This window comes from Sander lucioperca, chromosome 10, assembly GCF_008315115.2.
Source record: "Sander lucioperca isolate FBNREF2018 chromosome 10, SLUC_FBN_1.2, whole genome shotgun sequence".
Lineage (NCBI taxonomy): Eukaryota > Metazoa > Chordata > Actinopteri > Perciformes > Percidae > Sander > Sander lucioperca.
Genome location: NC_050182.1, coordinates 21,452,633 through 21,468,503, shown reverse-complemented (window position 1 = coordinate 21,468,503; position 15,871 = coordinate 21,452,633). Strand labels below are relative to the sequence as shown.

Below are 15,871 nucleotides of genomic sequence, written 5' to 3'. Positions count from 1 at the left end.
AAAGTTATGCCTAAATTGCAATGCATGTTGCCTGGTTTGAGGTAAGGTATTTATTTTGGCGTTGAATAGAAACAGAGCGTCGCAATATTAATCAGCCCTGCCTCCTAAACATTCCCAACAGTTAAACTGCATACTTATATACATACATATTTTCTCCCGGATTTGTTTATTATGTATCACAAATATGTTTTTAATCAAAGTTCGTGTTCAAAGTCTGCATAGGAGGGAGATCAGGGTAGATGGTTGGGTCAACAAACACATAGTCTATATCCACGACATTCCACTTCTTGGATTGCTCGGGTCCGGCCAGAAATTCCGCCTGATGTCCCTTCTTTTCGGCAGGATGTCCCTCACCTTCCTCTTTCTTTGTGTTGGCGTTCTAACCTCTGGTGGATTTGTGAGGACTATGGTTAACTGCTCCTCAGATCTCTGCAGGGTAAATCCAGACAGCTAGCTAGACTATCTGTCCAATCTGAGTTTTCTGTTGCACGACTAAAACTATTTTTGAACGTACACATGTTGCACCAAAACAAGTTCCTTCCAGAGGCTATTTCGCGGAGGTGCCGTACCTGTGTCTGGCACTTGTCACCGCCCATGATGATTGTGATTGGTTTAATGAAATTAAACCCTCCTCCGCTGCGCTGTGGAGGAAGGTCTGGCAAAACGAGACTAACAAACACAGGACTTTCACCCAGGAGGCCGCTGTTCCTGTCCCACCACAAGTCAATGTTGACTTATTTGAACTTATGTACATAACTTAAGTTGTGTAACAAATGTAGTACTCATTTTAACCCAAACCATGATATTATCCTATACCTAACCAAGTAATTGTGTTGCCTAAACCTAGTAAAGTAAAGTAGTTGTGTATTCCGAATGGCAACATTGAGCACATGTTTAAAACTGTGACGGCTTCACAACTTGCGCCTGTCGCCTGTCGCTGGTACGTGGACGTGTAACCCGGGAGAAAATATGTGTAGATTCAATTCCCTTGAAACGTAATTAAGAATGCAGTTTAGTTGTATGGAAATGTATTTTTTTTAGGACACAGGGTTGGATATTTATAGACACTTATGGTTCAGTAGTAGGACAGCATTATATGTGTATAGCACCTAGATGGACAAATGTGTCAGACGTCTGGATGCCATACAATATAACGAGCTACTTTAACCGAATGCACCATTCAGTTAACAGTACATTAAATTACAAAAAAGGCAGGTTCATCTTTTTTTTAAAGAGAAACCTATAATGCAATGCAGATGTAGCTTTTTTTGAAGTGTTTACAACACTTTTTTTTAATCGTGTTTTGCCCTTTTACTAAAAGTAACTTCATCAAAGTGATGGATAATACATTGAACAAGATAGTTGCACAGCAATTACTGCTCAGCAATAGCCTGCACCCACACTGCTGAACACACAAAATATGATTCCTTTTAATGCATGAAATGACCTCAAGAATTTATTGCAGGTACATGCGTTTGTAGTAATAAAAAAGAGAGAGAGAGAGAGAGAGAGAGAGAGAGAGAGAGAGAGAGAGAGAGAGAGAGAGAGAGAGAGAGAGGAAGAGAGAGAGAAAAAAGTGGATTTGGGCAAGTTGTGCTTGCTAGCTCGAAGCCCCCCGGGGTGTGTATTTTATACTGACAGTGAATCAGTGTTATCGCACCTATCAGATAATGCATTTATCATTAAATTTCACATTTGCATTTAAATCTGGGAAAGGAAATGAGCAATGCTGGCTAAAGATAAGAACGCTGGGACGACAGTAATAAACCATCACTGTGATCAGTCAGGAGACAGGGCTGAGGGGGTCAGCTCAGAACTATGGGGGCCATGACAAAAAGAAGGCATCACATGCGGAAAAAGGCCCTTTTGGGCGAAAAAATGCTGAGCTTAAAAAATACTGCTTTGAAAAGGAGGAATGGATGTAGCATGACTAGATGTATGACTGACTGTAATTATCCTTCCTCCCTTCTACTTAGCCATCAGAATGAGAATTAGAGGCTCAGAAACACACTGCTGGACAGGCAGCGGAGAGAGAGGGTAGGGAGACTTGAGTTTTATGGGAGTAAAGTGTGTCTTGCATACAGTGAGAATGGCTGAACTGCAGAGGAGATGATGGGATCCATGATGGCCATTTCATGTTTTTCGAAAGCACAGCCTGAGTGGTTCCGAGTTATCAAGTGACATTCAGTTTAAAGACGTCAGAGCTGTGTCCTAATCTCTGCTCAGTGGTGGAAGAAGTATCCAGATCCTTTACTTGACTAAAAGTACTAATACCACACTGTAAAACATTCTAAGTTACAAGGGAAAGTCTTGCGTTGAAAATGTTGCTTAAGTAACAGTATATAAGTATCATCAGGGAAATGTACTTAAAGTATTAGAAGTAAAAGTACTCGGATACCTGGGTAGCTCACCTGGTAGAGTGCGCTCCCATATAAAGAGGCTCAGTCCTCGACGCAGCGGCCGCGGGTTCGGTTCCGACCTGCGGCCCTTTGCTGCATGTCGTTCCCCCTCTCTCTTACCCTTTCATGTCTAAGCTGTCCTGTCCAAAATAAATGCCAAAAATAATAATCTTAAAAAACAGTTCTGTCGATCAACTTAGTTGTAATTATTTCAGCTCTACTTGAAGATACATATTTTGTTGGGTAGTTTAATTTATAACAAAACATTGTGTTTATTAAATCTATGATGTTTTGGGTGCAAACATCTTAATGAGTAAAGTAACTAAAGCTGTCAGATGAATGTAGTGGAGTAAAAAGTACAATATTTCTCTCTGAAATGTAGCGGAGTAGAAGTAGAAAGTGGCATGAAAAGAAAAGACTCAAGTAAAAATACGAGTACCTCAAATGTGTACTTAAGTACAGAACTTGAGTAAATGTACTTAGTTACATTCCACCACTGTCTCTGCTGTATTACAAACTGAAAAAACAGCACATGGCTGCATCCAACTTTAAGAAACATGCTAATATATACAGAATATATACAATCAAGCCGGGTTTATCAAAGAAAAACATAAATTCTTCCCATAATCAACATGTTAGCACCAAGGTAACATCTTTATGAAATAATGATTAACACTGAGGCATTCGCACCCCTCCTCTGTTTTCTCAATGGGCAGCATAGAGTGGGCAGAAATTAATCTTGGTGCATAATAATGCCATTCACTCTCTCATCATGGCTGCCATGAAAGGTCATTTCCCTTTTTAATTTTTCCCATTGTGCCGGAAAAGTCAGATGGGCATGTTGTAATTTGAATAAAGAGGGGAATCAGACAATCAGATAGGAACATTTGAAATGACATGACTTCCTGTTTAAAGCGATTAAAAGCAAATTTATTTAGTTTGAGACTGTCTACCCTTTAATCTCTTTTGTAAATGCGCAGATAGTTCGGCATTCAAAAGTTCATTGTTATTCTTTGGCTTAAGTTTAAGCAGGTGTGATTATGATCACCAACAGATAATTTTTAATCACTGCGTGTGTGCATCTGAATAGGATGTGTAATGGCCGTTCCATAAAAAGAGAGTGAAGCCTTTTAATGAGGTGGGCTAACTCGGAACATGCCCACCTGCTTTGGTGATTCTATTGAAGCACCTCCACACCGTTTCCCTTTTGCTGAGTAACAACAAAAGCCTTTACAATCTACATCCTGTAATTGAACTTTTTTTTTGTTCATCTCCACTTTAGTAACTCCTGTCAAGTGCTGTCCGCGATTGCCCCCTGTTCTCTGATTGTCTTTCTGCCTGTAACAGCAGAGGAGCGTAGAGAATGACTCACTATTAATCTGATAGCTGCCTCTTCTCTGCTGTGCAGAGTGCTGGCTCTCTGATGTGGAACACCCAGCGAGTTCCCTTTCTCTCCCCCTCGTCTCTACAAGTATGTCCTTAAGCAAATCTGCGCACTGATCTTCTGTCTCGTGTTCATTTCTCGTCACGGGTGTTCCGCAATCAGCCGCTGATTTTGGGAGATAACATGTCGTGCTATTCTGTTCATTTTCATGGACTGGCAGTGATAGGAATCTGACTCTGTCTCTCTCATCCTCTCCCACTCGCTCTCCTCTAGGCTAATTGGGAGTGGTGTGCGTTAGCTAGCTAACTCTGCTAATGAACTTGTTCTCAGCCTTATCTAAATGCGTGCTCATGTAAACTACACCCCCTTATGAAAGTCAGGAAAATCCAGGGTTCGTTAAGAGCACTGTAATTTATGATCACTGCCATTTCCTGCAAGATACTATTTGTTTCAGTGAGGCATTCAGTCATGTTAATTCACTTTTATAAACTTCTATTCTATAACTAATGAGTTTCCAAAGCAGAATTAAAATGTCTACTGGCCTTTAACTGCATATATTCCAGTCTGTATTTTCCGCCAATTATATAATGAAGCCTGGTTGATTACATATACAACTGGTGAACACTACACCGGTTGTAAAGCACTAAACCTGAATTAATTGTAATGCACGTACACATGAATATACTCTGCATGTTTATTAGTAGCAGTGTTAGCCGGCGTTCCAGGTGAATCAAGTCGTCATGAACATTTCTCACAATAGGTACAGAAGACAATACAATACAACTTCATTGTGCACTAATGTGGAAATTTGTCTTCAAATAAATAATGAAAAATTATTTTAATTTTTGCAGTTAACTTCTTTTCCATGTGCAATCATACTAAATAAAAAAAACATGGTACACATCACATAGCAAATGCAAGCATCAACCTATCTTTTTTAGATTCTATTTATAGAGGCATATCAGACATAGACACCCATTTCGTCACATTATAACCAATATGCAATCACCCATATGTTTAAGCAGACGCTGCCTCATATGCCTGTTGGGAAACTCTGGAGATTAAAGAAATGAAGGTTAGGGGACTCTCAATTAGTTTGCCACTGTAGACTGTAACATCACTATACATGCACATATACGCCCTCACAGTCACATCTGGATACCTGACTCCAATTACATGGAGACAACACCAGTGTAACTCTTCCCCTCCAATGAGATTACAGAGAAGTTGTGTCCTTAATCAGTCTTTGCTAATGTTGAAAACATCAGTCCTTAGTTGAAGTTTGGCTGTTATACTTTCCATCAAATAAACACTTTTTGACCTCTTTCCTCCATTGTTGGACAGTTGGGGGCTGACAACATAACACATCTTCCTAGTGATTAACAGCAACACCCCGAGCAAATATGTCTAGGTTTTGGTTGTAATAGGTTATTTAGATCTATATATCGTCTGGGATCTCAACCAGTATAAACTCTGCTGGTTCTAGAGTTAGATCTACCCCATGAAACATTATTAAAGGAACACTCCACTAATTTCAGTTTACTCATCACGGCCACTCACCCTGTAAATGTTTTTTGGCTCTGGGGGGAGCTTTCCAAAGTCTAAAGAAAAGAACTTTGATGATGTCATCAGGGTTATTTTATTATAATTAAACTATTTTGAGCTTGGGCCACAAATTGTACAAACTGGGGGGCATGAACTTTGAAAAGACATGGGCATTTCACAAGCAGGAAGGCTCTAATTAGATGCGATTGAGTTGCATTATAGGAAACGTAGGCTCCAGTGTTGCAGGGGCTTGACCTATACTTGGTACTAAAAGTCCAGATACCGCAGGCTCTGCTGTTTTGATTCTGACCATTCTTTTTTCAAATGTGTTTCCTGTAAGTCCCCCAACTTTATGGAAGTGCAATATTAAGTTGCTGGAGTGCCCCTTCAACACAAAGAACAATATAGACAACATGTAAAACAACATGAAAGCATTCTAAAGTCACAAAAACAAATCCCTTACATAAACCATGGGGTGCTTTCCAGTGATAATATCAATAGTAATAAAAGTGCAGATACATTTTTAAAAACCTAACTATGGAGAGTGTCTAATGCTGCTGTAGCTGGCAGTCAGTTTGCAGTTAAGGTGTTAACCTTCTAAATCCCACATTGATTCAATTTGACTCTTTAACTACTAACGCCAAGTAATTGTGTATTACTGCTGTTGCATCATAAATAGAGGTGACATCGGGATGTAAGACATTGAAGCAAATGCACGTAAAATAAGGTACACAGCAAAGGAGGAGGTAGAGAAGGAGGAGGTGAGTGTGACAGAGAGGTAACAAAAGCCATGTGATCACCTTGTCCACAAATCTCTTCTCCTGGCTGTCCCTGACGGCTGGTGCGGCCCAGCATGCTCTGCTCCCGGTGCCAGCTGGGCATTAGCCAGGGCGAGGCAGGGCAAGGAAGGAGTGGCCATCTGAGAATCTACCTGCCGGTCAGACACAGACGGAGCATGAGCAAAGAGATCCCCCACCCCCACCCCCACCCACCCATATCCATTTTTTTTATCCAACCCCTTCCTTTCCTTTTCAAGACATCAAACATGCACAGGCTGAAAAACGAAGCTTCACTCAGATGTAAAAACTCTTGAGTTTCATTTTTGACTCCAGCCAACCCAGAAGGGTCTGTGGCCGATCCGTCTTCTTCCAGTCTCCAAAGGAAAACAATAACCATTCAGGTTTAATGCACATATGTCATGCTAGGAGAATTGGAGGACCAGATGGCCACGATACTGTGGCAGGTGCCTCAACAAATGTTTGCGCTTGCCCGTGCTGCTATTTATATCATGGTGAAACACAGACACGCAAATATTTGCAAGAGGACACTGGGCCCTTTTGGTTGGGAGTCAAAGTGATCAGCAAAATAAACAGATGGGATTAAACCTTTTGGTCACCTGAACTTTGAAATTCCCTCAGTTCATGTAGAGAAAGTTCTTATTCGAGAGGAAAAAGTGCCTAAAAAAATGCCTAAAACAAAGGTGACAAAGTTATTGGGTCTTTATGGAGAAGATTCAATTCACTTTCAATTCTGTTTAACTTTATTACAACAGTTCATATTTTTGCATTTTTAGTCGCAGAAGCTTTTCAACATTCGGCCCCAACTGAAAAGAAAGTTAACAGACCCAAACTCCAGCACAAATACAGAGAAAAAAACGTTTTCATTCTTGCACAGCGACAGTCCATTTGAGCGCAGTTCAGTCAGGTTGCTCTCAGTAAACAAGGCATTTTCTAACTCAGCACCCAAGTCCATTATAAAGTCAGGGTGTCGTCAAGGAAGGAGGGGCGAGCCGAAATGAGAGAGGGAGACAAACGGAGCACCCAGATGCAGATTAGGCTGCAGAAGATGAGGGTGTAAAAGGGATTTAATGGTAGGATGGATTAGAGAAATCCTTGTAACAATGTTAAATAATTATGGTTCCAGCCGAGATCAAAGCGCCATTGATTGAACCCCTCAAGCCTTCAGCACAGAGAGTCTTGGAAAGCAAAGATTGGTAAACTAGTACTCAGACCACTCCGGCTGCTCCAGTTAAATTGGATTGGAAATATTAGGATATAGATGAATCCTTCAGGAGGCTTTCGCAAAGCTTTTGTCACCGGAAATGTAGCTTGGGAACGGTATGAAAGGTTTGATAGTGTACTGTCTCGACAGAATCATAAGACGAGGGTGTCGCAGCTGTCTCCACTGATACCTAAGCGTTTTAAGTAGACTTATAGACACACTTGACTGTTATATCAGCAAACTGAAAACTTTCAGCGCAGGCTTTCATTCGAGGTTTTATTTTTTTTTCTCTCTCTCTCCCCTTCGTCTTGTAATCAAGAAATTTGGACGTGCATCATGGCAATTCTCTCTCAGAAAAAGGGAGGTTTTATCTCGCTCCTCCAGGGGTTTATTCAAAGTCGTCAGACAAGTCTCACAAAACATGAATGACACTGAGATTGCTGATACTGATGATGAAAGTCCATCATCAGCCTCTCTGTGAGATCTGGGCCCTGAGTGATGTAAAATTAAATTGCAATCAAAGGAGCTATGTGTAAACACTGTCCGCCTTTTTCCAAATACATTCATTTCTTAAGAGATTGCTGATGAAGGCTCTTTACCATATGCATCACCTGTGTGTGAAGAAAACACCCCCCCCACCCCCATCGCCACACACATATATTTTTTTCTTCTTCACAAATTCACAATGTGTGATTATGATGATGAAATATGCAACAAGAGATTAGACAAATCACTGTACTTGTATGCTGCATCGTCTTGATGCAAATTTAGTCACTGATCCGCTATACTAAGAGGCTTTATGGAGGAACTTCATGGTTGTTAGTTATATAATCTAAAACAGGGCAAAATGCAATCACTGGTCTTATCATCTGAGGAAGATGTCACCATATTTGGTTTCTAGTTGTGTGTGGATACGTGGGATGTGGCACCCTGAGAATGCCCTTTAATAAGATGATTCACTTCCAACCATTTTGTCCACATTTCAGCTGAATTTGTGTCCACTTACAATGTCGTCTTTTCACTGCGATTACTTTATCACACCGACAAGACCAAAGAACTGAGAAGCAAACGAGAGCCACTGCTAAATATGAGGCTGACTTAAAGCGCGGCTGGTGGTGCCGTTTCTGCCCCCAGGGACTTGACACCCATCGTGTCTTTCTTTAGCTCTCTGAATATGTTTGTTCTGCAATGCTTACCCTCCCAGGCGCTGTAGCTGCACACGTTTTCCTAAGAGGTATCATTGTAATTGGTTGAATATTTGATGTGTGTATTTAGCATTAACATGGAGACACTCGTGCAAGCAGCGCTAGGGGATGTAATGCTGGGTAAACTCTGGATTGCTCAAGTGAAACTTCCTCGCTTGTGGGGATTTTCATTTCTTTTGGCCTTTTAAACAAACAAAAAAAAACTACAGAGTATATTTGAGTGAGTCTGGTTTGTAGTTCTTTTTCATGCATGGAATTTGCTTTTTTCCCTTCCAGATCTGTATGCAAGTGCTTTAGATAGTTCTTAGTTTCATATACATGACATGTTTTACTTCCATTTCGTTTGGTGTCTTCACATTATTGTTTGACCATAGGAATGCACTCAGTCCCATCCAAGCCATATTTCTCCCCAAACCCCCAACCCCCTACTCTTTTACTCTCACACACACACACACACACACACACACACACACACACACACACACACACACACACACACACACACACACACACACTCATGTACAGCCTTCACACTGATAGGTATTGATATCGGAACAGTGTGACGGCCTCTCATTGGTGATGAACAGCTTGGCCCGCTGGTCACGCCAATTCCACCTCCTTCTTTTTTTTCTGTTTAGGGGTGGTGGGGGGTGGGCCCCGCTTGTCAAGTGAATTAAAATACCAAATAATAGTAATAATAATGATAATAAAAAGTTAATAAAAAAAAATGGCATGTTCCTCCCTGATTGTGCGCGGTGTTGTGGTATTCAATTATGCAATTTTCATTGGCATATTAATCATCTTTTCAACAAACAAGCCGCCGTTAATTAAAGCAAAGCATGGATAAAGACGTGTTGCCGGATCATCACTCCGTTTATCACCACACACAGACCCGCAGTTAAGTAAATTCAGGCTGTGAGATGAATTTCAATGGTCTCCCTGTTTCTTCCTCTATGTGTTTGTATGTGTGTGTGTGTGTGTGTGTGTGTGTGTGTGTGTGTGTGTGGTTAACCATGTATTTATGCACATTGTGTTTGGAGGCGTGGTTAGTGACGTTTCATGTCAGTTTTGTGTGGGAAATTGAAATCACACATTACTAGCAGTTGATTACTTTAATTGTTTAATACAGACCTCCAATTCATGTGGGAGGTCTCTTTTTTCTTTTTTTATTAGCGCTTTTTTCTTCACAGATTTGAATGTTAAATACTCTTTGATTATGACTACACCGCTGTTCAGGTTAGCCACACTGACTCCAGTTGAATGGATTTAGATTTTTTTCCTTTGCCTTTCAGTGGCCACACTGAGCATGTAGAGGAGGCCAGTGGAACTATAAGACATCTCTGTACACACACACACACACACACAAACACACACACACACACACACACACACACACACACAGGACAGCTCTGCCCATTCCCCCTTTTCTCTTTTTTTCTCTGGCTTTTTGTGCCGCCTCTGTGCCTGGCTCATTGGTGGGAAGGGATGGAGATTATTCAGGATCTGGTAAGATATGGGCTTCTCTAATCATAGCTCACTGCCTCTACTGTCATTCAGTCACTAAAAAGAAGTGTGTGTGGGGGGGGGGATGTCTTGGTGACGGGAGCAGCCAGACAAGCCATGCAAGTATTTGAGTTCCGCCAGCAGAAAAAAGAACTCGAGGCATCTGTAGACATGTCGCTCGTCCCTGTCCCTCATTGTGGAGCAACTTTATCAGCACCAGCCGCTCAACCACTTGCTAAACTGGAGGGGCCAGTCGTCTCTTAACTTAAACATAAGATCTTTGTGGTTTGAAGCACTCGGCTGCTCTGCGCCCAATGTGGAATCTGAAAGGCAAACGTGGCTCCAGCGTCTCCGTCGCCTCCGTCGCCCATCACAAAATCACACCTCATGGAAAACTTGTTTCTGCGGTGTTAGCTCAAATCTGAATGCACTCAAACAGACTGTTGCACTGGAGCGAGATCCCCCCCGAAACCCCCCACCCGCTCTACAAGAGAAAAAAAAGAAGTAGAGATGATGGAGAGAGAAAGAAAGAGAGAGAGGAAGAGGGAGAGTTGGAAAGAGATGGAGATGGAAGAAAGGGGAGGAGGAGGAGTGAGAGAGGGAGAGAGAGGGGGAGAGAAAAGTCAAAAACCTCCACATAACAATGCCGGAGAAAAATCAGAACATTTTCCACCGAAAGATGGGCCATTTCCAAATCCTTGTGCCCTATCAGACAAATTAAAGTAAATCAAGCATGAAATGAAGCAGAAGAGCCCGGAGATAAGGCTCCTTTAAGTCGTTTACAGATTAGGACAGAGAGAGAGAGAGAGAGAGAGAGAGAGAGGGAGAGAGGGAGAGAGGGAGAGAGGGAGAGGTGCATCTGGTCTCTGGCAGTGAAGGAGGCTAGTTTCTCATTTCACAATAGCAGCCTGTGTATAGGATTACTCTCCCCTGTCACCGACATGAGGAGCAGTGGGGGAATAGACGTCCACAAAATGTGTCTAAATATGTCCCCTCAGAAATGTTTCAAACCGAAAAAACCTCTCAGTGTTGGCCAGATGTGACATGCGATAAACAAACATGTTACACGCAGCCGTTTGACCCGGTGAATCGTTCTGATTTGGTTTTTTTTTCTGTCGCCTCTTCACCTTTTCTTATGCTCAAGTGGCTTCATCACCGCGTGGCTTAAACATTCAAATGAATTCAGGATTGGCTGAGCTGCTTCACGTGATTGTACGGCTGTCAGCTCCTATGTGCATGTTAAGCACGCCTCAGATCAGGTTCGGGGGGGGTGGGGAGGCGGGAAGGGGGAGGTGATGGAGGTGGTTGGGGGTGGCGGGGGGCTGTTGTACACATGATATTCTCAAAATGTGATTTTGCGAACTGGGTTGTTTAATATGTACGTCGTACGTTTCTATTTTCTGTCTTACATCAACAGATTAATTGCTGTTTTATTTTAGCACTCGCAAATAATCAAAACATAATTATGAAGCTAGTTGCTCATGGAGGAACGATATTTTACAGTGTACACACAGACACAGGCAGGCACAAAAAACACACACACACACACACACACACACACACACACACACGCACACACACCCACACACTCCCATCTCATTCATGCATGCACACAAATGCAAAGAGGAACTAAGCAACCCCTCTCCACACATGCTTACTTACACACACACACAGGCACCCACACAAGGCAAGGGTGCGCTGCTCTTTGATGCCGCACGTCAAGCTCTCGCTGGATTTTGTTTCACTCCTTTGGTGTATCTTTTCTGGGAGTGATGAGAGGTGGGCTCGGCTGCGGTGCTCGGCTCGCTATGAGAAAGCCGAGATCTGGCCCGCGTCGCCCGGTAGCCGCTCTCCAAAGCCCCAACCTTGACCTTCCCGGCCCAAGTCTTAGGTTTAGCTCCTTTATCGCACTATCTCCAGGCATTTAAAAATACTCCTGAAACTCAATGATTTAACCCGCTTTTACGCTGTTCACATCAAAACTGGATGAAAAAAAAGAAGCTTAATCCATCTTATCTGTTGACTGTCAAACTGCTCCGGCTAAAACCTACTCACAAAAGACAACTAGGTCACCCAGGAAAAAAAAAAACAGAATTCCCCGTTACCCAGGGGAAGTTGCAGCCTGGTAATTGACATGGGAGGAGATTCAGGAGCACTTTAAAAATAGTCTCTTCCTGAATTAACTGCCGAATACCAAGACTTGGAGGTAGCAGTGTTCACTTGTGTTCCTTGCTAAAAAAAAGTTGTTACTTTAGATATACATATTTTTCCAAACCAATCTCTACCTATATTTTCTTCCAAATATAACTATTTCATGTCATGCTGTGTTTCACACACTCTATTTATGACAAGACTAAACAGGCAAAACAGCAACTTCCTTTTGCAGCTCAAGTCTTAGCCCTGTTATCCATCTGTCTCAAATACATGCATTCCCAACGCACAAACCATCAATTACTCATTCATCCTGACACACTCAGGTGGAGTAATGTCCTTGTGATGGTTTTGAAATTTTAAGAAAAGCATTTAAAACGATCCGATTCCAGCAGGAGTGGTGTGTGTCCTCTAGATGTTGTCGGCGATATGGTGATATCTCGGTGTGAGGACAGTCATTCTTTAGGTTTTGCTGTCTCCCTTTACATGCTATCAATAGAAATTGCAGTGCTTCTCAAAAGATGGATGTCTCAGAGATTGTTGTCAGCGAGCCTGCCGCTAACTTCACCAGGCTTTTGATGGAACGGAGTGCTTCACAGCCTGTATATTTCAATTGTTCAATGACACCAATCAGTGTGTGTTGGTAATGTACTGCAGGACCAAGTTCTAGTGTGTGAGTTAGTGTGTGTGTATGTGCAGCTAAACTTTCTCAGTTCTTTATCACTTGAATTACTGAAGTTCAAATTCAAAGACGGTCATTGGCACAGTAAGTTAGTGGGTTCCCCATAAACACTGAGTCCAGTATCCATAGGAATGACGTCCACATTGGACGATTCCACACCTCCCGATTTCCGTCCACTGCCTACGTTCTTTGCCAATGCAATGTGCTGAATATGTAGCGAGGCCGAAAGCAAGTGTGTTGAGATCGAGGTGGATGGGCATGTAGCGCATCTGAGCACGTCACAGTCTGGTCACACACCTGCAAATAAGGTTTGCCTTTTCATTAAAGGAATAGTGTTTGCTCTCTGGCAGAGAGTTAGATGAGAAGATTGATACCACTCTCTTATCTGCCCGTTAAATATAAGGCCACAGCCAGCAGCCAGTTAGGTTAGCTTAGCACAAAGACTGGAAACAGGAAACGGGAAACAGTTAGCTCCACCAGCACCATCAAAGCTTACTAATTGACATGCTACATTTTGGCATGTACAATAACTGCAGTGTAAAACCAAAACAATCCCCCATTTTTGGAGGGTTATGTGCCAAAATATTTCTTGCTAGGAGCCATTGCTAGGCAACCAGCAGATAATCTAGCAAGTTACTGCTCAGAGACAAGAAACAGTTTACTACGTAACCTGTAAAAAGGTAGATTATCATTTTTATACTTTGGTTTTTGTAAGAAATAAATAAATAAAAGAGAGAGATTTCCGTAATTAGTGAGCTTTAGAGCTGACTTTGTTATGTCTGGTCAGGGCTACTCTAGCTGTTTCCCCCTGTTTCCAGTCATTATCAGAATCAGAATCAGAATCAGAATCAGAATTACTTTAATAATCCCAGGGGGAAATTATTTTCCTTCATTATGCTAAAATAAGCTAACCAGCTGCTAGCTGTAGCTAGGAATTAAAGGGACAGAGTGGTATCGCTCTTCCTTTCTTACTCTCAACTAGAAAGAGAATGAGCGCAATTCCCAAAATGTTTGCGTTTGCTTTCACACAAAGTTTTTAACAGCATTAGCATTTCATTTTTCACAAGTGTCCAATATCGATATTCTTGTCTGGCAATGGGGCTGAAACACCTGTATTGCTAGCTGTGTCTTTGAAAACAATACTTTGCAGGCATTATTGGGTCCTTCTACAACAACAGTGTGGGAGTCCTCCATCCAAAGGGACCCCCTCCAACCCCACCCCCTGCTCAGCCCGTGTGTGTCACAGCTAAAATGCCCTAATCCTTTTGGCTTGTTTAACTCTTTCCCCCCAAGCCCTCCACAGCCTGAAAACAAGCCTGACCTGAAGGGGTGAATCCCGCTACTAAATCACCCCACCCCTCTCCTCCCCATGTGGCCAAACTCATGTGGTTGCCTGGAAACTTGCTCTTCAGCAAACGGTCAACCTGCTGTTCAGGGCCAGAAGCAACCACATCTAGGTGGGTGAGGGCGGGTTGGAGGAGGGTGGGGAGGGTGAGGAGGAGATGAGGGGGCGCTGCTGGTGGTGGGGGGTCCTTCACTGTTTTAAAACAAGCGTCTTTCTCAGAGATAATAGTGTGGGCTGTAGGTTATAAATGATGCATTTTGCTCACTGGGACCCTGATAATAGCGGTTTGGGTGGGTGGGGGGGGAGAAAGTTCATCGCTCTCTTATCAAAGCTCTGTGACATTTCTCCTTCAGCTGTAAAATTTCATATCACATATCTGCTTTAAAGATGTGGCACCTTTTGTTGAACCGATACAGTACATTCCATTTCACCCCATATGCCTCTCTCATGGTATATTAATTTATAGCCCATTTACTGGCTCTATAACACAGCCTGTCAGTAGAGATGACTGGGATTCAGTAGGACATCTGTGAATTGCCACGCACAGGTTATTGAACTTTGAACAGCAGACATTTATTTGCTTTGATTCAAAGGATATCAAAAGGGGATCGTCTGCCTTTTGAAGCTCAGGCATATTTTCCCACTTGTCTCTACTCTTGTCCTTCTTTGTTTCCCCATAACATCCGCCCTTACTGGTAATATGCTTAAGATAACTGGAAAAAGCTGTAAGTAAACCATGAGCTCGGTCAGCAATCAAGGTTTTTATTTTGTGCCGTAGGCACATTTTTTTCCTTGAACTTGGTTCTTTGAACTAGTTAGAGAAGTCAAATTCATGTTGAAAATAGCTCAAACAGATCCATTGCTTTAACAAATGTTAATCTACAGTAGCAGGTTGATGATGTCATTTATCATCTCTGACCATTAGCAGAGAACTTACTCCGGGCCAGAAATTACATTAAGAAAATTCAGGCTTACACTTCAGGAATATTTCAGTTGCAGTCTTAAATCAAACCTGCTTGGAAATTATAGCATTTTGATTAAAAGACAAGTGTTTTTTACCTTTTAAAAATGAAAAACACAGCCTTGATATCAACTTTATCCTATATCCTTTATATTTGTTCAGATCTACAGGACATAGTGTTAAATCCCAGTGGAGATCCCAATGTTTCCAAAGATACCATCTATGTCCAAAATACCAAACTTTCGGGGAAATATGTATAAAATGATGCACAAAAATCATCTACGTAGAATTTTTCCATTGGATTGTATGGTGCAGCCATACAAAACATGTCCTGGGTTTGAATATATCAATAAGCATAAACATCATATAGCTAATAATGAATGACGAGGTACAAAAAATACATGTGATGACTAAGATAACTTTTTCAACCCAAACCAGTGGGAAAATTGTATGTTATGGTTTGTTGAGTGGGTTTTATTACATCTAATAATATTATTTAAAAGTAAAAAGTGGTAGGTCACCTCTTTTAGGGTCCCTGGCTGTCAACATTCTATGCCCATTTATTCTTTAAATCATACTAGGCTGGCACCCTGCCACTGAGAAACTCATTAGTATGCAGTCGTATGCCATTGAAGAGAGATGAGGTTCCCTATTCCTCTAAACCATAACAGAAAAAGAAAGACAGGACACACACA

At 41.9% G+C, this 15,871-nt stretch overlaps 1 protein-coding gene across 1 annotated transcript in view; it reads left to right on the top strand.

The window, feature by feature from the left end:
* The window catches only part of zfpm2a (zinc finger protein, FOG family member 2a), a 143,288-nt gene that overhangs the window by 46,142 nt on the left and 81,275 nt on the right, over positions 1-15,871 (top strand). The gene's annotated exons all lie outside the window — the stretch shown is intronic.